Raw genomic sequence first — 26,224 nt, forward strand, 5'->3', positions numbered from 1 at the left:
GCTTCAGCCTGCCTTCCCTTCTGTCTCAGCTCTGCCTCTTGGTGTTCGGGAAATAAATCAGGAAAGCAGCTGGATTTTATGAAATCATAAGGAAGAGAAGCAGGGCTTCCCAGTTTTATTACATTTTCTGATGACTATATATAAGACTTTGGTTACCTAACTACAAATTGTCAAGCAGAGAGAGAGAGAGAATCCTGAGTCCTGCTGTTTAATTCCAGGCTGGTACCTGGCGGATTCTCAGAGGAAATTCAGAATTAGTCGCAAAGAAAGGTCGGAGAGTCCCTGTGAAGGAGTCAGTGAAGGTGAAGAGATGAGATTTATTCTCTGCATCATAAAACGAGACCTTTCCTGCCTCATAGTCTAGCAGAATCCCCACTGCCCGGGGGAACTCACTCAGGGGGAGCTTGGTCACAGGGGAGGTGAGGGCCCAGCATCCCTGTTCATTCCACAGCCCCACTGTCCAGAATCCTTCCCCACGTAACAGTTTGATCCCCCCCTTCCTCCTCACAGAGTCTTTACACACCCCCAATAGACAGTCCCTCCCACCTCCCACCTCCACCTCCCAGTAATGTCTCCCTGAGGTGAAACTCTCACTCCCCAGCACACAGGGCTCATCATCAAATCTCTGAGCAGAGTCCGGCACCTTCTGTCCTGTGTTTCTCCATCTGACACTTTTCCCATCTTCTGATAGGACAAGATTAGGATGAGCAGTTTTAGGATCCAGAGTCACATTTACTGCAGACAGGAGACATATTAATAAACATGAGCAAATGCTTCTCATTAGCTTATCACACACCCACCGCTAACCCTCATTGGCTCCTCACACACCCAGCTCTAACCTTCATTGGCTGCTTCTGCACCTACCTCTAACCCTCATTTGCTGGTTCTTCAGTCAATCACTTTTTCTATGACAGGAGCTCTGCTATTGTCACAATGGGATAATAGATGCAAATCAATACTAGACAACATTGCTCCAATCCAAACCAGAACATCGCACAGAAAGAACTCAATACCATGGTTCAACGAAGAACTGAAAAAACTCAAAACACAAGTCAGGAAACTAGAACGTGCATGGAACAAAAAGAAAGACGATCCTGCTCTTAACGCTTGGAAGCAACTCCGAAGGAAATACAAATATACCATAAGACAAACCAAAAGACAATACTATAAAACTGAAATCGGACCAAATTACAAAGACACACACAAACTCTTCCAACTTGTGAATAAATTATTAGATACCACTCCAGTCACTAACAACAACAAAGACACACCAGGAGCTGACGACCTGGCGAAATACTTTAAGGAGAAAATCATACAACTGCGACTCAAAATACCTGTCAGCCCAATCGAATACAATACACTCCTAGAGTGCCTAGAACCAGACCCTGGAGTTTACCCAGCAGACAGGATCTGGACTGAATTTACTACACTACCAGAAGACCTTGTTTCACAAACACTTAAAAAATTTGCCAAATCTCACTGCAAACTAGACATATGCCCAAACAACCTCATGAAGTCAGCCCCTCAACACTTCATAACGGACTTAACAAATCATATGAACTTTATGTTACAAAATGGCCTCTTCCCATGGGAGAAAGGTAACATCCTACTCACCCCCATTCCCAAGGACGCAAAGAAAAATGCTAATGAACTAATGAACTACAGACCAGTAGCATCCATTCCCTTAATCACCAAAATAACAGAAGGTGTGGTGACCAAACAACTCACAGAATATCTATACAAGTTCTCAATACTACATGATTCTCAGTCAGGATTTCGCTCTAATCACAGTACTGAAACCGTACTAGTTACGCTCCTGACCAAATTCAAACAATTGATAGCAAATGGCAACAACATACTACTGTTACAATTCGACATGTCAAGCGCATTTGACATGGTCGACCATGGAATCTTATTTACACATCCTCGAATACTTCGGACTCGGAGGCAACGTTCTAAATTGGTTTAAGGGATTCCTAACCACTCGCTCATATCAAGTGACATCAAATTTGACTACATCAGCTACATGGACACCTGAATGCGGAGTTCCACAGGGATCCTCCCTCTCACCAACCATATTAAACCTAATGATGACACCCTTGGCTAAACTACTATCGAACCAGAATCTAAACCCATATATATACGCTGATGATGTAACGATTTATATCCCATTCAAACAAGATCTAAGAGAAATCTCCCATGAAATCAACCAAAGCCTACATACTATGAACTCCTGGGCAGACGCATTTAAACTGAAATTCAACGCAGAAAAAACCCAATGCCTAGTACTCACCTCGCAATACAACAAGACTGAATTCACCACCATCAACACACCTAAACTAAGTCTACCAATTTCGGATACCCTAAAAATTCTTGGAGTCACCATCGACCGACATCTAACACTTGAGAATCACGCAAAAAACATAACTAAAAAGATGTTTCATTCAATGTGGAAACTAAAAAGAATCAGACCATTTTTTCCACGGAGTGTCTTCCGCAACCTGGTACAATCATTGGTACTTAGTCAACTGGACTATTGTAACTCACTTTACGCCGGCTGCAAAGAGCAAATACTTAAGAAACTCCAGACAGCCAAGAACACGGCAGCTAGACTAATATTTGGCAAACCAAAATACAAAAGCGCAAAACCCCTACGTGAAAAACTGCACTGGCTCCCACTCAAAGAACGCATCACATTCAAACTTTGTACCCTAGTCCATAAAATCATCAATGGTGACGCCCCAGCATATATGTCAGACCTAATAGAACTACCACCCAGAAACGCAAAAAAAATCTTCTTGCACATTCCTCAACCTTCATCCTCCTAAGTGCAAAGGCTTGAAATACAAATCAATGCATGCATCAACCTTTTCGTATACAAGCACACAGCTCTGGAACGCGCTGCCACGCAACCTGAAAACGGTCTATGAATTGACCAACTTCCGCAAACTACTGAAAACTTATCTCTTTGACAAAATATATCATAAAGATCAACACATATAACTGCACTATCTCTAATATATCCAGAAATGTTCTTTAATGTCTTTTGCTTTAAAACTATCATGTATTTCACCACCATGTAACCCAAAACCCTCTGTTAAACCAATTGTATGTTCTCTTCTACGTCCATCATCCATGAAGAATTGTAAGCCACATTGAGCCTGCAAAGAGGTGGGATAATGTAGGATACAAATGCATAAGGTTACCATATGGCTCCAGAAAAAGGAGGACGGATTGAGCCAGCCGGGTTTTACTTCCAGTGCTTTCAATGGAAGTAATTGAGCCAAAATAAAAATTATCAACCTCCTGCCTCATAGATTTGACTCATCTTATTGGATATCAGCTTTTCAGTGTTCCCTATTGCAATGAGTCTATTCATACCAAGGAGGTTGAATAAAAACAGGAGATGGGATGACGTCAAAACTTTGAAGCCACTTAGGTTAATCTATGTTTCCCTTCCCCCTCTCAGCCGTCATCCCCGTACTCTCAAAACAACACAAATATGAGCTGCTGCATCCTCCTTGTCATTCTTTATTCTTGGTGGCATTTTAATTTAATCTCACTTATATTTTCAAACATGCCGTCTTGTGCAGCATATGGATGTACACAGAGGAAGTATAATAACAGAATAACCTTTCACAGGTAGAGTAGTAATTTCTTATAAATTATAATCATTGTGTCATTTGGAGGGGCTGGTTTCAGGGACACCTTAGCAGAGCTGAAAATTAGTGGTTAGCACAAAGAAATGATTTAACTGCTCAGGAGCCATTTTTGGCCAGTTAAATTGCTTTAAATATCGACCCCTGAGTGGTTTCAAACAAACAAAAAAATCTGAGTAATAAAAATAACATCTTCCATCCACTGTTCTTCCACCCAAAATATTGAATAAAAAAAAAAGAGCTCTGACTATATAACACCAGTAAGGATGCATCTGCCCCACCCCCAGGTCCATCATATCTCCATTTCCCCCGCCCCAGGTCCAGCACATCTTCTTCTCCCCAGGTCCACCCCCACTCCCATCCCACAGGTCCAGTGTTGTTATCCCATTCCAGAAGACACACAGCCCACTGCACCAGGTGTTTCTAAATTTCAGGATTTTCCAGAAGATGGAGGCTGAGACCAGTCTGTTGTTTACAAAATTTATTTTGATTTAAATTTGGATGTACAGTCCATTCTCGGCATTCACGATGGTTTGGTTCACCAAAAAATGCACTTATGGGAAATTGGGGTTAGGTTCCAGCTATAACAATTTTTCCTCAAAACCATGAAAGTGAATACATTTCCCTATAGGAAATACAGGGTTTGGTTCCTGCATTGGACAACACATTACAAAAATCAGAGAAACACAGAGGGGAATTTTCGATATGACGTCTAAATCCGACTTTGACATGTGTTACTGAAAACATCTAAAAATCGAGAAGTGAAAATGGCCATTTTAAAACCAGAAAAAGACTATCTTTTTTATTTGAAAATGGCTATTTCCTACACATTGTTGGGATGTATTGGGGACCAACATTCTTAGTAGACTGGCTAAACAGACATCCCAGTAGAACAATGGGACACCCTGGGGGCACTGCAGTGGACTTCACATAAAAGGTCCCAGGTACACATCTCATTGTTACCCCCTTATACTGTACAGTGAGCCCTTCAAAATCACCAAAAGCCTACTGTACCCAACTACAATAGCCCTTATGGCTGCAGGTGTCATCTATATCTGGGTACAGTAGGATTTTTTTGGGGGGGGGTTGAGGGGCTGACACTTTCCACCACGAGTGTAATAGTTAGTAGTGGATTATGGGTCTTGGTCACCTTCTCCACAGTGCATTGCACTTACCACTAGGCTTCTCCAGGGACCTGCTTGCTGCTCTAATAGGACTGGCCATAACAGCTGACGCTGTGTGGGGATAAAGATATCTTCCAGTGCCTGCATGTCCTTGTTTTCAATGGGTAGAAGCTTTCTCCTGCATCTGAGCAATCAGCTAGATGTGTTAATCGCTCTTGTTATGAGTTATTGGGTATCATTCTAATGACTTTTTAAAATATTTTATAGCATTGTTACTGTCAGAGAGAATGATGCAAACACATGTGCTGAACAATCTCTCTGACAGTAACAATGCTATAAAATATTTTAAAAAGTCATTAGAATGATACCCAAAGTTAAAAACAAATGCTGTAATGGGAAACCTCCATTCAAAAAAAAACAACCGATCAGGTGTGGCATTAAAGCCGTGTGAGCCAATAGGATTTACGCTGTTGACGCCATAGATGTGTTCTACCTTCACGGATTTTCTCAGTTTAAGGAAGCCTAACAGTTATACTTACTACTACTACTACTACTACTTAACATTTCTAGAGCGCTACTAGGGTTACGCAGCGCTGTACAAAATAAACAAAGAAGGACAGTCCCTGCTCAAAGGAGCTTACAATCTAAAGAACGAAATGTCAAGTTGGGGCAGTCTAGATTTCCTGGGTAGAGGTGTAGAGGTTGGGTGCCGAAGGCGACATTGAAGAGGTGGGCTTTAAGCAGAGATTTGAAGATGGGCAGGGAGGGGGCCTGGCGTATGGGCTCGGGGAGTTTGTTCCACGCGTGGGGTGAGGCGAGGCAGAAAGGGCGGAGCCTGGAGTTGGCGGTGGTGGAGAAGGGTACTGACTAAGCCATCAGCCAAACACAAAGATTTAATAGCCCCCTGATGCAGGCCTTGGAGCCAAAACACGGCCGGGTCGAGTCGTTTTATTAGCTGTTATATTAAAGACTTCTTGACATCCTCCTTCAGCTGTCCTCACTTTTTTTTGTTCAATTGCATCATTCTTCAGACTTTCTTTCCCCAGTAATGGTCTACAATCCAGAGCTCGGGTGTATATCAAAATACCAAAAGCGCTTCCAGTGGTGGTGGTCTCTCTATACAAGAGATCTCCAGTGGTGACACATGGATGTTGGATGATGTCATCTTTCCATGATCTGATCCTCGCCCTATTCCTGCCACCCAAGAGACATTTAGCTCACGTCTTGTGATTATTATTGACACTTGACTAAACTCTGAACTCTTGCTGAGAATTGATACATCTTGAGCATCCTTTTCCTCAAATTCACATTTGTTTTTTTTCTCTCTCATTTTGTCTTTTGATAGCTAGTCTCCTCTGTGTACAGCCCTTTGTTTTTCTCCTGTTTGTATGATCCATTTACCTTTTCTCTCATCTGAAGACCTTTTTCACCTGTTTTTAGATACAGAATGTTTTCTTCAGTAGTATTTTTTTCCCTTTCTCTTTCTCTCTATCCTGCTTTTTCATCTCTTACCCTGAGCAGTGATTTGGGGACACCTCTTGCTGTTCCCTGACCTGTATTCTGAGACTCCCGGACATGGTAATGGGCTCCTGCAATATATCTTTAATTTCTTAGCTATGATCTACCCTGCACTTCTTTATTCCCTTGTTAAACCCCCTTGTTTCTCATTGCCCCCGTCTCTTTCCTTCTGTATTTCTATTTGACCAGAATGGGACAGCTAGTGGGAAGCTACCCCCGCTGGGTTTGTTCTATCCCTTTTCCAACCTTGTTTAATACCAGATTTATTGACATTTCCTGCCGGTATAGAATTGATAGTAATGAGCAACTTCCTATTTAGTGTGTTATGTCTAGACCATCTTGTTCTAGGTGTTGCAGTTTTCCTTGGTTTGTCTGTTATAAATGTTCTGTTACACTGTTGTTTTTATTTTGCTAAGACAAAAGATAGTTCCCCAGACTATTCTGGTGCACCAAACCCCAGACGTGTTGCAATCAGTAGTAACTTCAGTTTACGTGATATTTCATTCCCTCTTGCTGGGATTCATGCTCTTCTAGTTGATCTTGGTTTACTTCTATGATGTTTATTGAACACCTAACTTATTGTCTCCATTATCTTTCTTAGTTGTACAGCCCTACGATGGTCTTAAGTATCTGCTGAAGAAGGCCAACAGCCAGTATACATTTCTTTTCTTTTTCAATTCTGACTCCAAGTACATTTTATAGTTAGTTTTAGGATATAAACCCAGATTGCCTATAAGATTTGTTCATGTATGATGAAGCCCAACCTGGTACCTTTGTTTGATATCTTGTAACCATTCTCTCATGTTCTTCTCAATGACCCACTTTATTTTTGTCTTTTTTTCTACCCTTGTTGGCTGGTCCTTCTCTCTCCTCACACCCTGTGCTTCACTTCTCCCCTCCACCACGCCCCATCATAGAAGAACGGAACTGTTATGGGTTTTTTTGCTAGAGAGAGAAGGAGTTGTGGGGAACTTGGGGGGGGGGGGGGCAGCTCACGCTTTCTTGACCCTGGCTGATGTGTTTATAAATCTGTTTGGCTTTCATCCTCACAGCAATGCTGTCCACAAATTGGGAGATGGGTGTCCTTCTAGCAAGGTCGTCCAAATCGGCATAATCAAAAGCTGATTTTTGGACACCCTCAACTGCTTTCCGTCGTGGGGACGACCAAAGTTCAGGGGGGCATGTCGGCAGGGTAGTGAAGGCAGGACTGGGGCGTGATTATGAGATGGTCGTCCTCGGCCGATAATAGAAAAAAGAAGGGTGTCCCTGACGAGCTCTTGGACGACTTTACTTGGTCCATTTTTTTTTCACGACCAAGCCTCAAAAAGGTACCCGAACTGACCAGATGACCACCGAGGGAATCGGGGATCACCTCCCCTTACTAGCCCACCCCCTCCCACCATAAAAAACAAGTTGCCAGCCTCTATGCCAGCCTCAAATGCCATACCCGGGTCCATCACAGCAGTATACAGGTCCCTGGAGCAGTTGTAGTGGGTACAGTGACTTTAGGCAGGCAGACCTGGGGGGGGGGGGGGGTTGGGAAGCTAAGCACCCAAGGTAAGGGAGCTATGCACCTGAGAGCAATTTCTGAAGTCCACTGCAGTGCCCCCTATGGTGCCCGGTTGGTGTCCTGGCATGTGAGGGGGACCAGTGCACTACGAATGCTGTCTGCTCCCGTGACCAAAGGGCTTGGATTTGGACGTTTTTGAGATAGATGTCTTTGGTTTCCATTATCGCCGAAAACCGAGGACGACCATCTCTAAAGTCGACCTATATGTCAAGATTTGGGCATCCCCGACCATATTATTGAAATGAAAGATGGACGTCCATCTTGTTTCGATAATATGCGTTACCACACCCCTTTACGGGGCCATCCTGCAAGGGTGCCCTCATGAAAACTTGGGCGCCCTGTTCAATTAAGCCCCTCTTGGTGACTATTTCCAGAAGCAAACTGTACTGTATTATTTGGTGAAAAGTCTTGGGATTGCCACAGACTGCTGAGTGGGAGTCATTCACTTGTGGAAGTTTCAGAGATAACCTGAGAAAACGGGAGTCTCCCAATGAATGTGGGAAACTTGCCGGGTCTGAACCAGAGGGATCACTCCCTGACCCTGATCAGGGGAAACACACATTGTCTTCTCTATCACAGGGGTGAAAATGATCCCTAACACTGACTGTAGGTGTCTGTAAAGCGAAATCACAGTCAAAGGACACATTAGTGGATTTGATTGCTTGGTATAATTATTATATATCAGATTGTTACCTGTATATCTGCCACATTCCATCCACCAATCTGCATTAAAATAATGATGAACAATGATCAGGTCTCAGAGAAGAGAAATAAGTACAATGATATAAAAAATATATTGGAGGTGGACAATGATTAAAAATGTTAATAGTGATTAATCATGCGATTAAAAATTTTAATCATGCAATTAAGTGCACTTAATCACAGCATTTTGGGCATTACTGCTACTACTACTACTTAACATTTCTAAAGCACTACTAGGGTTACGCACCGCTGTACAATTTAACATAGAAGGACAGTCCCTGCTCAAAGAGCTTACAATCTAAAGGACAAATGTACAGTCAGTCAAGTAGGGGCAGTCAAAATGGGGCAGTCTAGATTTCCTGAATAGAGGTATAAAGGTTAGGTGCCGAAGGTGACATTGAAGAGGTGGGCTTTGAGCAAGGATTTGAAGATGGGTAGGGAGGGGGCTTGGCGTAGGGGCTCAGGAAGTTTATTCCAAGCATAGGGTGAGGCGAGGCAGAATGGGCAGAGCCTGGAGTTGGCGGTAGTGGAGAAGGGTACTGAGAGGAGGGATTTGTCTTTTGAGCAGAGGTTTCGGGTGGGAACGTAAGGGGCGATGAGGGTAGAGAGGTAGTGAGGGGCTGCAGACTGAGTGCATTTGTAGGTAAGAAGGAGAAGCTTGAACTGTATGCGGTATCTGATCGGAAGCCAGTGAAGTGACCTGAGGAGAGGGGTGAAATGAGTATATCGGTTCAGGCGGAATATAAGACGTGCAGCAGAGTTCTGAATGGATTGAAGCGGGGATAGATGGTTAAGTGGGAGGCCAGTGAGGAGTAGGTTGCAGTAGTCAAGGCGAGAGGTAATGAGAGCGTGGATGAGAGTTCGGGTGGTGTGCTCAGAGAGGAAAGGGCGAATTTTGCTGATGTTAAAGAGGAAGAAGCGACAGGTCTTGGCTGTCTGCTGGATATGCGCAGAGAAGGAGAGGGAGGAGTCGAAGATGACTCCGAGGTTGTGGGTGGATGAGATGGGGAGGATGAGGGTGTTATCAACTGAGGTCGAGAGTGGAAGAATAGGAGAAGTGGGTTTTGGTGGAAAGACGATAAGCTCGGTCTTGGCCATGTGCATTAAAGAATAAAATTTCAAACAGCCTTCACCCATGCCCCAATGCCTAGCCTTCACCCATGCCCCAATGCCTAGCCTTCACCAAGTTTCTCTTCCCCAATCCCTACATTTACTTGAACAGCATGGCTCAGGCTCAGCATTGCCTCAAACTCCTTGTCTCGCCCTGCACAGTGATTGGGCTCTGCAGATACTTGACTCATGCATGCAGTAATTTGGGGAAGTATTGCGGTTTCAAGTCTCAGGAGACCTTCCCCAACTTCTTCCATGAGGCAGCTCAAGTATCTGCAGAGTCTGCCCATACAGGGGGAGAGAAGAAGTTTGAGACAGCTCCGAGGAAGAAGAAAAACTCCAGAGCCCTGCTGCAGAGGTAAGTGTGGGGGAGGGGTAGGTCAGCATTTAAAAAAACAGGCAGCATCGAACAACAATGCGTTAAAATATTAATGCATTAATAGTGTTATTAACGCATTAATTGCCTACCCCTAAAATATATAAGGTGCTAACTGAATAAAACTTACCAATTCCTGCAGGATGTGATTTTATTTTGTAAAAAAAAAACAATAAAGAGAAAGAGAAATGTTAGAGATTTTGAATTACAGAAATGTCCTTCAATGATCTTATAATTACATTCATACATAAGAATTGCCATCCAGGGAAAGACTGAAGGTCCATCAAGCCCAGTATCCTGTTTCCAACAGTGGTGAATCCAGGTCACAAGTATCTGGCAAGATCCCAAAAGAGTAAAACAGATTTTCTGCCGCTTATTCCAGGAATAAACTTATGACTTAGTAAACACATGACTTCCAGGGTGCAATGCAACAAAATAAAACAAGCTTTGCCTTATCACCCATTCCTTCTTCAGGTTATACTCAAATAGGAGTGACAATAGACAACACAGGGTCACTGTTGCTTTGGACAGAACTGATGGTACAGCTGCTATAAAGAAAGACCATGACATTATCCAGCCCATATTCAGCCCACGGCAGTCAGCATATTTTATGTTTAAATCATTTTGTATTAATTTTAATGCAAAATCCACAAAAACATATGAATCCAGTCATATAAACAACCATATTCCCACCCCAAAACATTCCTTTTTTCACTCCCCCCCACCCTTTAAGTTACCATAATAATGAGAAAAAGACTGCATAATTAATGTGATATTGACTGGATAATATACTAGTTTTTTGTGTTTTTTATATGAGATATGTGCTAATCTTTTCATTAGTTGCCCAATTTGCGCCATTATGTGACATCAGCCTTATGCATTATTTATTACGTGACGGGTGCTGCTCTTTTCCCATTTGTCCACTTTTTCAAAATAGCAGTGTTCCTAGATGTTCTTTTGAACTTTAAGTGTTGGAGAGAGACTGTGTTTTCTTTTGTGAGTGTGCTAGTAGCTGGTAAATGTGGGACTTTCATTTCAGCTGATGCTCTGTGAATTATATGTCCTGATCTTCCCAGGTACTGTTTAGGCAGTATACAGATGTTTAGTTAGTGTTATAATTAATCAATATTTCAGTTACCTGTTATTGTTTGCTATTTCCACTATTTTGTTCCACTGTTCAATATAATAAACCTAATTGTTTGTTTGCCCTATTTGTCTGGACTGATAAAGAATCCTGGTGGTTTGTGTATTGGGTCTGTGAGTGCTTTCTGGGAACTGTGGGACCACTGGGACTGTGGCCCAAGTAACCTAGAAATCACTGGGGATAACTTGAGAGTGGGAGACTTGCCCAGAGGCAGTTATGACCCAGTCTATGGGAGGAGGGTGCTAGTGTAGAGCACAAGCAGCAGGTGAAGGCAGACCTGAGCTGTGTTGGGGATAGACCCTTTAAGTTGCTCCAGGATAACCCCGGGTGGGTGGCTAAGTGTTTCGTGACAACCTTGTGCCTTTGAATTTAGTTAAATGTTACTTTAGTGCATCAGTATGATTCTGGGCGTAGCGGCTTAGATTTATGCTTTATTTGTAATGTCTCTCTCAAATTCCATCTGATGTACTATGAGCTTACTGCTAGGTCAATGGGTGGTGGTAAGGTCTCAGGACAAAAGTGGGCGTGTGCAGGTTTCAATTTTCGTACATATCCATTTTCCAGCTCCTTACAAAAAGGCCCTTTTTCCTAGACATGGTAAAAAATGGCCCATCCCGCGCTCAAAAGACGCACTCGTACTACCGCAGGCCACTTTTTACTGTGGCTTAGTAAAAGGACCCTTATTTTTACAATGTCTCTAAGTTGATCCAAGTGAGTGAGTTTGGTTTGATGTTTTTTTGGCAAAATGTCGTTTTAGATATTTGACGCTTTTTTTGTCCAGCTGCCTAGTGCCTTCCACATTTTTTACTTTTTATGTTTAAACGATTTTTATTGACATTTCAGCATGTTAAATCATAACAATACATTTCACTTAACAAATTTCACAAGCAAACCATGCTGCATGAGTCCAACGCCTTACTGAACAGTATCCAAAACTTTTAACATTTCTCCCCTATCCCTTAATTCCCCTTCCCCCCCTTTGTTTCCAACAATTTTATTGATGACACAACAAAACAAACAGCCAACTAGCCCATTATACACTTAGTGGCAAACAAGCCCATCTCAGTAAGAACAAGATAATAATCACATCATCAGCATTTTAACACTTTCCTCCCCTTCTTATCCACTCCCAAAATCCACCTCTCCAAAAGATGTATCAAAGTTCCAACAATTTTGAATAATGATGTAGAGAATTCAACACATAGAGCTCTCTACTACTACAGTATACAACCCATTAACTCTTAACATATGTCATCAAATCTCCACACCATGGCCATCCTCAGTCTTTATTCCCCTGATCCCCCCCTTTACCCGATGCCCCCCATTGGCACTACTTAGTTGTAGATATAACATCACACTTGCCACCCAGACTCCTAGGCAGCCAGGGCCCGGGTTAGTGAAATCTCTCGTCCCTTTATAGAGATTCCCTTCTCTAAATCTCCAAGTTGAGATCCAAGATGGCGATTTGAAAGGACGCGAAGATCGCTGCTCCTGATTTCCTGGACGGCCCTGCGTCAGTTCTCCTATTAAACAACATGGGGAAGCGAAAGGGGAAAGCAAAAGCTCTTACCTCCCCGAGCCAAGCTATGGGCCCTGCTGCTCGACAGACCGTCTTGAAATCGTTCGGAGTGACGATCCTCGGAGAGAAACAACCCGTTTCTACAGGGTCCGCTGTTGCTGAAGCGGACCATAGCATTGAGGAGGCTTCGCTTAGTCCGCCTCCGAAAACAGCCCCCCCCCCCCCGCGACCCGGAGCAGGTTTAGGTATGGCGGAGATTCAGGAGGCTGGTGCGATTAGTTGTATACCGCCCCTGCCAACTGTTTTGGGAGGCCCCGTTGTATCCTTGACGCCAACCAAACCAACAACGGAGGAAGTTGTTCCCTCATCTTTGGATGGCGTCTCTGCTCCTGAAGAAAACCGAGGATTTGCAAGACCAGCTGTGGTAACGCTCGAAGCGCTCTGGGACTCAGTTCAAGGTATACACACTTCTTTACAACTTATCTCTTCCTCTTTTAAAGGGGAAATAACTGATTTGAAAGAAAAACATAAAGATTTGGCTGAAAAAGTCCAAGGGAACACTGATAAGGTAATGACTTTGGGAACAGAGATTTCTAAGTCTCAGAATGTAGTAGCCACTTTAATCAAGGAGAGAGAATTTCAAGCTCGTAAAATATTATATTTGGAAAATCAGAGTCGCAGGAACAACTTGAGGTTTATAAATTTCCCCAAATCTCCTTTGATTTCCCCTTTGGATATGCTGAGGAAGTATTTTACGGATGTATTGGGGTTACCAGCAGCAAGTTTTCCACCTGTTGCTAGGGCCCAGTACATAACTGGAAGGTATAAAGATGGACAACCTCAAGCTGCCCCGGACCTGGATTTGACCCATTTCCTAGAAAGCTCCTTGGAGATAGTGACTGAAAGGACAACTTTATTAGTTACCTTTGCACTAGAGATGGACAGAAATAATATATTTCGGACTTATTTTCGCCATATTAATACAGAATTTATGGGTTCAAAAGTTCAGATTTTTCCAGACTTGGCGAGAGATACCCAGAAGAAAAGAAGAGAATTCTTGTCATATAAAACAAGAACTCTCAAACTTGGTGCTAGTTTTTCTTTGAAATTTCCATGTAGATGTTTGGTATCTCTCAATGAAAACAATTATATATTCTTTGAACCCTTAAAGTTATTACAATTTATTGAGGCACAAGAATGTGTGGAAAAGCCTTTAACTGTCTCCCAGTGAGGAAAATGCTATTATGTAGGCTTGCGGGATTTTGTTTAATCTCTGAATTTCATTTGTATTAATTTTCCTTTACTTTTTTTCCTAGTGCTTGGATCATAGATTTGATTTGTGGACAAAATAATGGAGAAAGAAATTTCCTTTATTATTGTTAAAATTAATATATTTCTTGTACATTTCCATTACATTTATGCGGATATGTAAATGTTAAAAGATATAAATAAAGTTAAGAAAATAAAATAAATCTCCAAGTTGAATCTTCCCACCTTATATTTCATCATCCGCTACTATCACCAATAATACCAATACCAGATCTCAACCTCTCCTAAGCAAACCCCAGCTCCCCCCCCAACCCGCCCTCCCCCAGCTCTCCCTCCACCCATCGATCAGATCCCCCCCTCTCTCCCCCCACCCCTTGTACCCCCAAACTCCTCCCCATCCCACCCTTCCCACCCCTACGTTCCCGATCAGGTCCAATTATCCTCCAAAAGCTCTTCTTTATGAGTTAATTAACAAGCTGCACCCATTCGGGCTAAGAATCTGCAAACAAGGTGACCATATTTGAAGAAAAAGCTTCCTACGCCTAGGTGATTGTCTCGCCTCTCTGGCTTCCCAGGATGCCAAAAGGTGCACCTGGTTCCGCCAATGCCAGAAGGCAGGGGCCTCCGGACGGGTCCAGTATTGTAAGACACATTTTCGGGCTACCAGGCTCAGCTTCGTACATAGCAGACTTGCATATTGGCCCAGGGAAGCAAAAGCCCTAGGCCTATCCAACAGAAACTGCTCTTCTGTCCACGGAACTTTACTCCCCAGCCTAATCAAGAAGCTCCGTACCCGCTGCCAAAATGTTCGCACCACCGGGCATTTCCACATTGCGTGATAGAATGTGCTGGATCTCTCCCCACACTTCAAACATGCCAAATCTCCCTCCATTGTCGCATGCACTAGCTGGGCTGTCGCCATATAACCCCGCAGAACCACCCTGTATCCACATTCTCTCAACCTTTCATCCTTTACCAGCATCCTAATGCCTTGCAACGTAGCTCCCACATCCCAGGACGCTAGAGACACCCCTAAATCCTTCTCCCATTTACTTTTCAGGTAAGCATAATTCCTCCCAGGCCTTCGTCTTATCAATGATCTATGGAACCCCGAGACTGAAGAACGTTCCTCCATGGGCTCCTGAAAAAAATCCCGAAGCTGTGCCCCCATGCGCCCTCTTAATGTGGGCTGATCCAAAGAATTTATATAGTGTTTTATCTGTGTGAATGCAAACCGATTTCCCCAACCACATCCCAGCTTATCTTGTAAAACTTAAAACGGAAGCACTGCTCCCCCATCTGTTAACAAATGCTCCAAATTCCAAATACCTTGAGGCTCCCAGCTCAGAAAAAGCGGATTGTCAGTCCCAGCCTCAAAGGCAAGATTTCCTATGATAGGTAATTGATCTGTGACATATGGATTTTCCCCCAGTAATCGTACCAACCAAATTGGAGGGGATTTGAACCCGAGGGAGGTGCAAAAGTGCAAAAATATCATGGGGAGCAAAGTGCTCCTTCTCAAGACCTACGGGCGTGTAATGTTGTGCTGCTATAAACCAAACTTTTTTATTTTTTATTATTTTTTATATTATGGCTCTGTTGCTCTTTGTCTCTTGTTGAATCAGAATTGGCCACTATTTGATATATTTTTTCCATTTGAAGCAAGCTTGTGCTTAAAAAATACATCCTTTAATATATTACATCTGCCACATGGTCTATATTAACATTTCTCCATAAATGTTTCTTTGCATTTAATTATTGGTGGGAGAGTATGTGTTGTTTGAGATCTTCTAGTTAGTACTGTGATTTTAGTTGTACCATGATTTTTTACCATCTGCAAGTAGTGTTTGATTTGGTTGTTCATAAAGAACCCCTTTTACCAAGCTGAGGCAAAAGGGGGCCTGAACTGGTGTAAAAGGGTTAGTCTTTCTTTCCTGCAGGAAATGGCCATGCGGCAAGTAAAGCCAGTGTGGTCTTATGTTAGATTATTAATTTGTTTTATAGCACCAAGATATCTTCATACTTTTTTAAAGGTTTGTGACGGCTTCTTTTCATTTTTCACACATGAATTACTCTGGCATTATTTTTGATCACTGTCATTACACTTTATTCACTCTGGTGCTCTAGTTACTCTTTATCACTGATTTTCAACATTCACCCTCCTTTTGAGTGGAGGAGTAGCCTAGTGGTTAGTGCAGTGGACTTTGATCCTAGGGAACTGAGTTCGATTCCCACTGCAGCTCTTTGTGACTCTGGGCAAGTCACTTAACCCTCCATTGCCCCTGGTACAAAATAAGTACCTGAATATATGTAAACTGCTTTGAATGTAGTTGCAAAAACCTCAGAAAGGCGGTATGTCAAGTCCCATTTCCCTTTCCCTTATGACATCACAATATCAGAAGTGAGCCAAGTATCGGGCAATCAAGCCATTGTGACATCACTGATGAGGTTGGCTCTTATTGGTGGAATGAGTGGAGGAGTAGCCTAGTGGTTAGTGCAGTGGACTTTGATCCTAGGGAACTGAGTTCGATTCCCACTGCAGCTCTTTGTGACTCTGGGCAAGTCACTTAACCCTCCATTGCCCCTGGTACAAAATAAGTACCTGAATATATGTAAACTGCTTTGAATGTAGTTGCAAAAACCTCAGAAAGGCGGTATGTCAAGTCCCATTTCCCTTTCCCTTATGACATCACAATATCAGAAGTGAGCCAAGTATCGGGCAATCAAGCCATTGTGACATCACTGATGAGGTTGGCTCTTATTGGTGGAATGAGGAGGAGTAGCCTAGTGGTTAGTGCAGTGGACTTTGATCCTGGGGAACTGAGTTCGATTCCCACTGCAGCTCCTTGTGACTCTGGGCAAGTCACTTAACCCTCCATTGCCCCTGGTACAAAATAAGTACCTGAATATATGTAAACCGCTTTGAACGTAGTTGCAAAAACCTCAGAAATGCGGTATATCAAGTCCCATTTCCTTTTCCCCCTTTCTCTTATGACATCACAATATCAGAAGTGAGCCAAGTATCGGGCAATCAAGCTATTGTGACATCACTGATGAGGTTGGCTCTTATTGGTGGAATGAGTGGAGGAGTAGCCTAGTGGTTAGTGCAGTGGACTTTGATCCTGGGGAACTGAGTTCGATTCCCACTGCAGCTCCTTGTGACTCTGGGCAAGTCACTTAACTCTCCATTGCCCCTGGTACAAAATAAGTACCTGAATATATGTAAACCGCTTTGAATGTAGTTGCAAAAACCTCAGAAAGGCGGTATATCAAGTCCCATTTCCCCTTCCCCCTGTGGCAGTACGAGTATGTGAAAGTTAAGCGGTATAAATAAATGTTAATAAGCATAAACATAACCAAACTGAGGAAATAGTTTTCCATGGAAAGGAAGGTGGATCTGTAAAGAGTCTCTCACAGGGGAGGTGGAGACAAAAGAATCTCTCAGGGTTTGCAAAATGATGGTTGAGGGTCTGTGGTAAGTGAGACGGAGAGACTGGATGGGGCTTATGGACTCCACCTACAGATATGTTCAGTGTTTTGTCTGGGGTCAGAATTCTCTCAGATTTTCACCAATAGATAATAGTTTCTTGGTACGTTACCCCGTCACTATACTGCAACAACTCCACAAATGGATTGTACTTCTGTCTCTGGTACACTTCCAAGCAGTCTATCCTTCCACTGAAATTTGGTGTGCTAAGTAGTGCAACACTGTATTTTACCTGGGGCTGAACAATTTTGCCCACCGGGTTGTGGCAGAGGCACCCGAGCCTGAGAACCTGGGATGTGCCAGAGTGACAGGCGGAAGGAAGATCGGCACTTCTGCCAAGGAGCTGGGGCGCTCGTCGCTAGCAGACCAAACACCTCGCTGGTTTGCATGGCAGGTGGAGCACTGGTCTAGGAGCGCAGTTCCGAATCCGAGGGACGCACGGCCACGCTGGGGGCGGAGCATGGCTGGCCGCAGCGCTGAATTGAGAAGCAGGCTCTCTAGCTGGAAGGCATGGCGGAGAGTCGGAACATCGGCAATTCCAGGGTCAGGGCTCGGGTGCTTCCTAGGGATTGTTATGTGTTGTTGATGTGTTTACAATAAAGCTGTGGCCATTTATTCCCAAAGAAAAGCCTTTGTCATGCTTGGTATGTGGGCACTTCAGGTTAAAATGAGGGAGGGGGAGTGAGCGAGTGCAGCCTGCCCATGTTATAACACTGTGTCCTACTGTGGGGTGAACATTATAACACTGTGTTTTTTTTACTTTGGTGTCTATTTCTCAGATTAATATTTTAATTTGTGCACATTTTTAGTGGAATCATCCAGAGCATTTGTAAAGAGGACAAACCAAATTATAAAGAGATCAATTCCTCACCTCCAAATTTTGTAATCCATTTCTTCAGTTCCTGAGGATAGCGCAATTGGAAACCCATTTTCAGATCAGTAGAAACAGCCTCTGGTTCTGGAAACTTCATTTTCTGACACCTATGGGTTAGAGAGTCACTGGGATTATTCTGGTAGATGTTCACACCCAGGGGATAGAGATGTGAACAGTGGAAGGAATGAAATATACCATGAACACTCAGTTTTCTGTGATTATGGGACTGATTTTTGAAATAGGAAAACATTTAAAAAAGTGACACAAAATGGCATTTGGAAATTGCTAATGCAAGGGAGTGTGATAGGGGCGGGATTTGGGCATTCCTAACACTCAGATGTTTTTCTGCCACAATGGAACAAAACAAAAATATCCAGGGCTACAATTTAGATGTTTTGTTTTTATTACAACTAAGTAACAACAAGGTGCCTTAAATGACCAATCGACTACTGAGGGGATTAAGGCATGTCCCCCCCCTTACTCCCCTAGTGGTCACTGACCCCCTCCCACTCATCAAAGATGTGAAAGAAACAGTATATAACAGCCTCTATGACAGCCTTAGATGTTATGGTCCGTCTTATTACAGCTGCAATCAGGTCCCTGGAGTAGCCTAGTGGTCGGTGCAGTGTACTGTAGAGAAGGGGACCAGATCCATATCTCACTCTGTCACACTTGTGGTGGAAAGTGTCAGCCCTCCAAAACATACCAAAAGACTACTGTACCTACATATAGGTGAGACCTGCAGCCATAAGGGCTATTGAAGTTGTGTACAGTAGTATTTTGGTGGGTTTTGGAGGACTCACCATACAAGATAATGGGGCAGCGGTGAGATGCGTACCTGGGACCTTTTAGGTGAAGTCCACTGCAGCACCCCCTAGGGTGCCGCACTGCTTTGCTGGGATGTCTGTGTGGCCAGTCTACTAAGAATACGGGCCCACATACGTCCTAATGGCTTGATTTTGTGCGTTTTTCACTTAGATGTTTTAGGTCTATAGATTCTAGATCTAAATGTCACCTGCCAGTTGGATTCTGTCTCCCAGTCATGTAAGGTCCTCTTGCAATTTTTCACAATCCTCTTGTGTTTTAAGAACTTTGAACAACATTATGGCTTGTCGTCCACACCTTAGGAAAATGAGCTATTAATTTCTCAATTTTAGAACTAAAAAACATTGCCAGCGCCTCAGATTCAATAGCAGGTGCCTCTATACTATCACTAGTTGTCGTTGTCAAGCGTTTCATAACATGAAACAACTGTTTTTGTGAACTAGCTGCTGTCTTTATTTGCTTAGAGAAATATGTCGTTTTTGCAATCTTTAATTCTGCCAAATAGTAGGTTTGGCATTGCTTGAATTTCCCTTTTAGCTCTAAAGTCTTTCGTTTCCGCCATTGTCGTTCGGCCCTACGTACCTGCTGCTTACATAATTTTAACCCTGGATGATACCATGGCTGAGAGCGTTTTGTATTTATTTTAATTGTTCTTTCTGGTGCAAGGTCATCCAACGCTGAACCCCAAAGCCCATCACCAGACTGCACTGCCTTCAGCTTCCATCATGCTTGTGGCTCTCTCTGGCCAGGGGACCAAGAGCAATTGCTCTAGTTGCACTCCAACACCATCCCTGGCACGTACTATGTTTATATTTTGCACAGGAGGAAATGCATTTCTTTCTGTATCTCTGGTATTGTATTACATGCAAGATCTGGCTTTTTGGGGTTTTGGTTATATTTATGTTTATACTTTTTAGTCAATTATTCTATATTTGGCATTTTTATTCCGTGTGTGTGATCGAGGTATTCCGTTAGCATGAATTTTCTATGTAGCCTTCTGTAGTAAGTTTGGTTTGTTTAGTTTTCCCAATAGATGTATTGATATTTTACGGCCCCACTGTAATATGTAGGGCAATGCCTTTTTCATAGGTAGGATCCTTCTTTTGGAAGTTAGTGCTGGCATTGTAGATTTGCATTAGGTTATGAGTGACATTTTGTTTTAAAGATTGTTTAATTTACTATATGGCGGCTGTTGAGATTACGGTGAGTTTTATGGGGAAATGTCCTAACTCTGCTCTGTACCCATTGGGGGAGGGACAGGGGGTTCTGTGCCTTTAATACTAGACTATACTTTCTGGGATCATTTCTATAGCGTGTAACTGGAAAGATATGTTGAAAAGTGTTTGGTCTTGCTACAGGCTAAGTATGTGTGTTAGGGACCCGAGGCTCAATGGAGGCGGAAGAGTGCAATCTCTTGTACTTCCCCCTGAAGCCTGCACTGCTACCCTTATTGAAGTTATTGGGAGTGGGGTAGAGCTGGAGCATGGGGTGGGGTATCAGGTGGCAAGTTTTTCAATTTCAAAAAACTCTCCATTGCCCCTGGTACAAAATAAGTACCTGAATATATGTAAACCGCTTTGAATGTAGTTGCAAAAACCTCAGAAAGGCGGTATATCAAGTCCCATTTCCCCTTCCCCCTGTGGCAGTACGAGTATGTGAAAGTTAAGCGGTATAAATAAATGTTAATAAGCATAAACATAACCAAACTGAGGAAATAGTTTTCCATGGAAAGGAAGGTGGATCTGTAAAGAGTCTCTCACAGGGGAGGTGGAGACAAAAGAATCTCTCAGGGTTTGCAAAATGATGGTTGAGGGTCTGTGGTAAGTGAGACGGAGAGACTGGATGGGGCTTATGGACTCCACCTACAGATATGTTCAGTGTTTTGTCTGGGGTCAGAATTCTCTCAGATTTTCACCAATAGATAATAGTTTCTTGGTACGTTACCCCGTCACTATACTGCAACAACTCCACAAATGGATTGTACTTCTGTCTCTGGTACACTTCCAAGCAGTCTATCCTTCCACTGAAATTTGGTGTGCTAAGTAGTGCAACACTGTATTTTACCTGGGGCTGAACAATTTTGCCCACCGGGTTGTGGCAGAGGCACCCGAGCCTGAGAACCTGGGATGTGCCAGAGTGACAGGCGGAAGGAAGATCGGCACTTCTGCCAAGGAGCTGGGGCGCTCGTCGCTAGCAGACCAAACACCTCGCTGGTTTGCATGGCAGGTGGAGCACTGGTCTAGGAGCGCAGTTCCGAATCCGAGGGACGCACGGCCACGCTGGGGGCGGAGCATGGCTGGCCGCAGCGCTGAATTGAGAAGCAGGCTCTCTAGCTGGAAGGCATGGCGGAGAGTCGGAACATCGGCAATTCCAGGGTCAGGGCTCGGGTGCTTCCTAGGGATTGTTATGTGTTGTTGATGTGTTTACAATAAAGCTGTGGCCATTTATTCCCAAAGAAAAGCCTTTGTCATGCTTGGTATGTGGGCACTTCAGGTTAAAATGAGGGAGGGGGAGTGAGCGAGTGCAGCCTGCCCATGTTATAACACTGTGTCCTACTGTGGGGTGAACATTATAACACTGTGTTTTTTTTACTTTGGTGTCTATTTCTCAGATTAATATTTTAATTTGTGCACATTTTTAGTGGAATCATCCAGAGCATTTGTAAAGAGGACAAACCAAATTATAAAGAGATCAATTCCTCACCTCCAAATTTTGTAATCCATTTCTTCAGTTCCTGAGGATAGCGCAATTGGAAACCCATTTTCAGATCAGTAGAAACAGCCTCTGGTTCTGGAAACTTCATTTTCTGACACCTATGGGTTAGAGAGTCACTGGGATTATTCTGGTAGATGTTCACACCCAGGGGATAGAGATGTGAACAGTGGAAGGAATGAAATATACCATGAACACTCAGTTTTCTGTGATTATGGGACTGATTTTTGAAATAGGAAAACATTTAAAAAAGTGACACAAAATGGCATTTGGAAATTGCTAATGCAAGGGAGTGTGATAGGGGCGGGATTTGGGCATTCCTAACACTCAGATGTTTTTCTGCCACAATGGAACAAAACAAAAATATCCAGGGCTACAATTTAGATGTTTGTTTTTATTACAACTAAGTAACAACAAGGTGCCTTAAATGACCAATCGACTACTGAGGGGATTAAGGCATGTCCCCCCCCTTACTCCCCTAGTGGTCACTGACCCCCTCCCACTCATCAAAGATGTGAAAGAAACAGTATATAACAGCCTCTATGACAGCCTCAGATGTTATGGTCCGTCTTATTACAGCTGCAATCAGGTCCCTGGAGTAGCCTAGTGGTCGGTGCAGTGTACTGTAGAGAAGGGGACCAGATCCATATCTCACTCTGTCACACTTGTGGTGGAAAGTGTCAGCCCTCCAAAACATACCAAAAGACTACTGTACCTACATATAGGTGAGACCTGCAGCCATAAGGGCTATTGAAGTTGTGTACAGTAGTATTTTGGTGGGTTTTGGAGGACTCACCATACAAGATAATGGGGCAGCGGTGAGATGCGTACCTGGGACCTTTTAGGTGAAGTCCACTGCAGCACCCCCTAGGGTGCCGCACTGCTTTGCTGGGATGTCTGTGTGGCCAGTCTACTAAGAATACGGGCCCACATACGTCCTAATGGCTTGATTTTGTGCGTTTTTCACTTAGATGTTTTAGGTCTATAGATTCTAGATCTAAATGTCACCTGCCAGTTGGATTCTGTCTCCCAGTCATGTAAGGTCCTCTTGCAATTTTTCACAATCCTCTTGTGTTTTAAGAACTTTGAACAACATTATGGCTTGTCGTCCACACCTTAGGAAAATGAGCTATTAATTTCTCAATTTTAGAACTAAAAAACATTGCCAGCGCCTCAGATTCAATAGCAGGTGCCTCTATACTATCACTAGTTGTCGTTGTCAAGCGTTTCATAACATGAAACAACTGTTTTTGTGAACTAGCTGCTGTCTTTATTTGCTTAGAGAAATATGTCGTTTTTGCAATCTTTAATTCTGCCAAATAGTAGGTTTGGCATTGCTTGAATTTCCCTTTTAGCTCTAAAGTCTTTCGTTTCCGCCATTGTCGTTCGGCCCTACGTACCTGCTGCTTACATAATTTTAACCCTGGATGATACCATGGCTGAGAGCGTTTTGTATTTATTTTAATTGTTCTTTCTGGTGCAAGGTCATCCAACGCTGAACCCCAAAGCCCATCACCAGACTGCACTGCCTTCAGCTTCCATCATGCTTGTGGCTCTCTCTGGCCAGGGGACCAAGAGCAATTGCTCTAGTTGCACTCCAACACCATCCCTGGCACGTACTATGTTTATATTTTGCACAGGAGGAAATGCATTTCTTTCTGTATCTCTGGTATTGTATTACATGCAAGATCTGGCTTTTTGGGGTTTTGGTTATATTTATGTTTATACTTTTTAGTCAATTATTCTATATTTGGCATTTTTATTCCGTGTGTGTGATCGAGGTATTCCGTTAGCATGAATTTTCTATGTAGCCTTCTGTAGTAAGTTTGGTTTGTTTAGTTTTCCCAATAGATGTATTGATATTTTACGGCCCCACTGTAATATGTAGGGCAATGCCTTTTTCATAGGTAGGATCCTTCTTTTGGAAGTTAGTGCTGGCATTGTAGATTTGCATTAGGTTATGAGTGACATTTTGTTTTAAAGATTGTTTAATTTACTATATGGCGGCTGTTGAGATTACGGTGAGTTTTATGGGGAAATGTCCTAACTCTGCTCTGTACCCATTGGGGGAGGGACAGGGGGTTCTGTGCCTTTAATACTAGACTATACTTTCTGGGATCATTTCTATAGCGTGTAACTGGAAAGATATGTTGAAAAGTGTTTGGTCTTGCTACAGGCTAAGTATGTGTGTTAGGGACCCGAGGCTCAATGGAGGCGGAAGAGTGCAATCTCTTGTACTTCCCCCTGAAGCCTGCACTGCTACCCTTATTGAAGTTATTGGGAGTGGGGTAGAGCTGGAGCATGGGGTGGGGTATCAGGTGGCAAGTTTTTCAATTTCAAAAAAGTTGGCAACCCTGGTGCCCACCCATCTGACTTGTTAGCCCACCCAAAAATTGCTTTCTGGCTACGCCACTGTGCCCACCCAAAAAGAAAGGACAATTGACTTTTCTTACCTTTAAATTCCAAATCCAATTTTCTAGCATTAAAAACAGAATAATAATTATATTAAAAAAAAAAAAAACCCTCAGCAACAAACTGGAAAAATATGTACCCCTGTGTCGTACACCCCAAGGAGCACACCTAAGGAACAGACCTGCTCCTCAGGTGCGCTCCTCCGGTGCGCACCCGACGCACGCGCTGCAACGGCACAAGCACCGCTGCTGGTCCGTTTTAAATAGAAGATTTCAACTTGCTTTGATTGCAGACGCTGGTGCGCGGGTCACATGACCCCGCCCAGAAACGGAGACTGACACGAACAGGAGATCAGCCAAAGTAGAAGGTAGTGTGAAATCTGAACTACTTTAACCCATGAAACCTTCTCCCGTTTACACAGTAAATGAGCAACATAACCCATCCAGTCTGCCCTCTGCACACTATTTTAGTGAAACAGCACCTCAGCAACCTATAGTGCACATACTCCAAAATAGCAATAGTTACACCGTCCCCTTCTCCATTGAGAATATTGATCATTTATCCCTACTCTGTTTTCTATCTTTTAACCACTTAATCCATAAGAGGACACTGAGGGGCATAATCGAACGTGAACACCCATCTCCATGGGCATCTATGTCCGAAAACGGGTATGTGAAGAAGCGGGACAGACCGTATTTTCGAAAAAAATGGTCGCCCATCTTTTGTTTCGAAAATACGGATTGGACAGACCAAATGCCATGGATTTGGTTGTTTCTGAGCTGGGCGTTTTTTTTTTTTGGGGGGGATAATGGAAAATAAAAACGCCCAGCTCAGAAACGTCCTAATCCAAGCCATTTGGTCGTGGGAGGGACAAATGTACAACACTGCCATAGGTCTTAGGGGTGAAGGGGGCAACTACATGTGGGTACAGTGGGTTTAAGAGGCCTCCCATTTACCACCACATTTTTATTTACCATCCATATTTTTATTTACCATCCAAAGAAATATAGTAACATAGTAGATGATGGCAGAAAAAGACCTGACGGTCCATCCAGTCTGCCCAACAAGATAAATTCATATGTGCTACTTTTTATTTGTACCTGTCCTCTTCAGGGCACAGACCGTATAAGTCTGGCCAGCCCTATCCCCGCCTCCCAACCACCAACCCCGCCTCCCACCACCAGCTCTGGCATAGACCGTATAAGTCTGCCCAGCACTATCCCCACCTCCCAACTACCAGTCCCGCTTCCCACCACCAGCTCTGGCATAGAATTACTCTCTTATGGACAGCATCAGAGCAGAGACCATCACCAGCACCTCCTTCTGCACTAGGGTTGAGGGGCAGCACCACTGGCAGGGTAGAGGTTGGAAAGGAGTTTCACAGGGTGGGGTTTGGTGAGGAATGAAGAGAGGATTCATGGAGGGCCAAATAGGTGAGGACAGGAAGAGGGGAGATATCAGGGAGGTTGGTGGGAGAGAAGTTCTGGCAGTACAGAGATGAAAAGGGGAGAGTCAGTTGGAAGGGAGGGTAGGTCTGTAATTCTCCTCCCCTCTCCTCCATCTCTTCCCCTTCATTTCTCAGTGCTTCCTCCACATCTTAACTCTCCCTCTCCTCACTCAATCCCACCTCCCTCTCTCCTATTCTCAATCTCAATTCTCTCTCCTTCTCACCAATCGATTAATTCACTTATTCCTCACTCAAACCCATCCAGCCACATAGAAAAGGACAGAAAACCAACTTATACCTGTTCAGAGCATCCTTCACATCCTAAAGAGAAATGAAACAGAAAATTTCTAGTTAGATTTCACAGTTTATGAGAACACATTATACATTAAGATACTCTATTCACAGCTCTGCTCAATCACATAACAGCTACAAAATTTTGATGCCATTTCTATGTTCAGCATCCAAAAATCTATAAG

General features: G+C 43.4%; 2 protein-coding genes across 2 annotated transcripts in view; one reads left to right on the plus strand and one right to left on the minus strand.

Moving 5' to 3' along the window:
• LOC115468205 (E3 ubiquitin-protein ligase TRIM39-like) overlaps window positions 1-26,224 on the plus strand; it is a 1,720,076-nt gene that overhangs the window by 907,970 nt on the left and 785,882 nt on the right. The gene's annotated exons all lie outside the window — the stretch shown is intronic.
• LOC115468296 (E3 ubiquitin-protein ligase TRIM39-like) overlaps window positions 1-26,224 on the minus strand; it is an 83,223-nt gene that overhangs the window by 1,592 nt on the left and 55,407 nt on the right. Inside the window, exons 7-8 of the transcript XR_003941840.1 lie at window positions 8,565-8,594; window positions 123-735 (exon numbers count right to left, since the gene is read on the minus strand). The gene's annotated coding sequence lies outside the window, so the exon portion shown is untranslated. The remainder of the gene's footprint in view (window positions 1-122; window positions 736-8,564; window positions 8,595-26,224) is intronic.

Source organism: Microcaecilia unicolor, chromosome 4 (assembly GCF_901765095.1).
Source record: "Microcaecilia unicolor chromosome 4, aMicUni1.1, whole genome shotgun sequence".
In the NCBI taxonomy this organism is placed as follows: domain Eukaryota; kingdom Metazoa; phylum Chordata; class Amphibia; order Gymnophiona; family Siphonopidae; genus Microcaecilia; species Microcaecilia unicolor.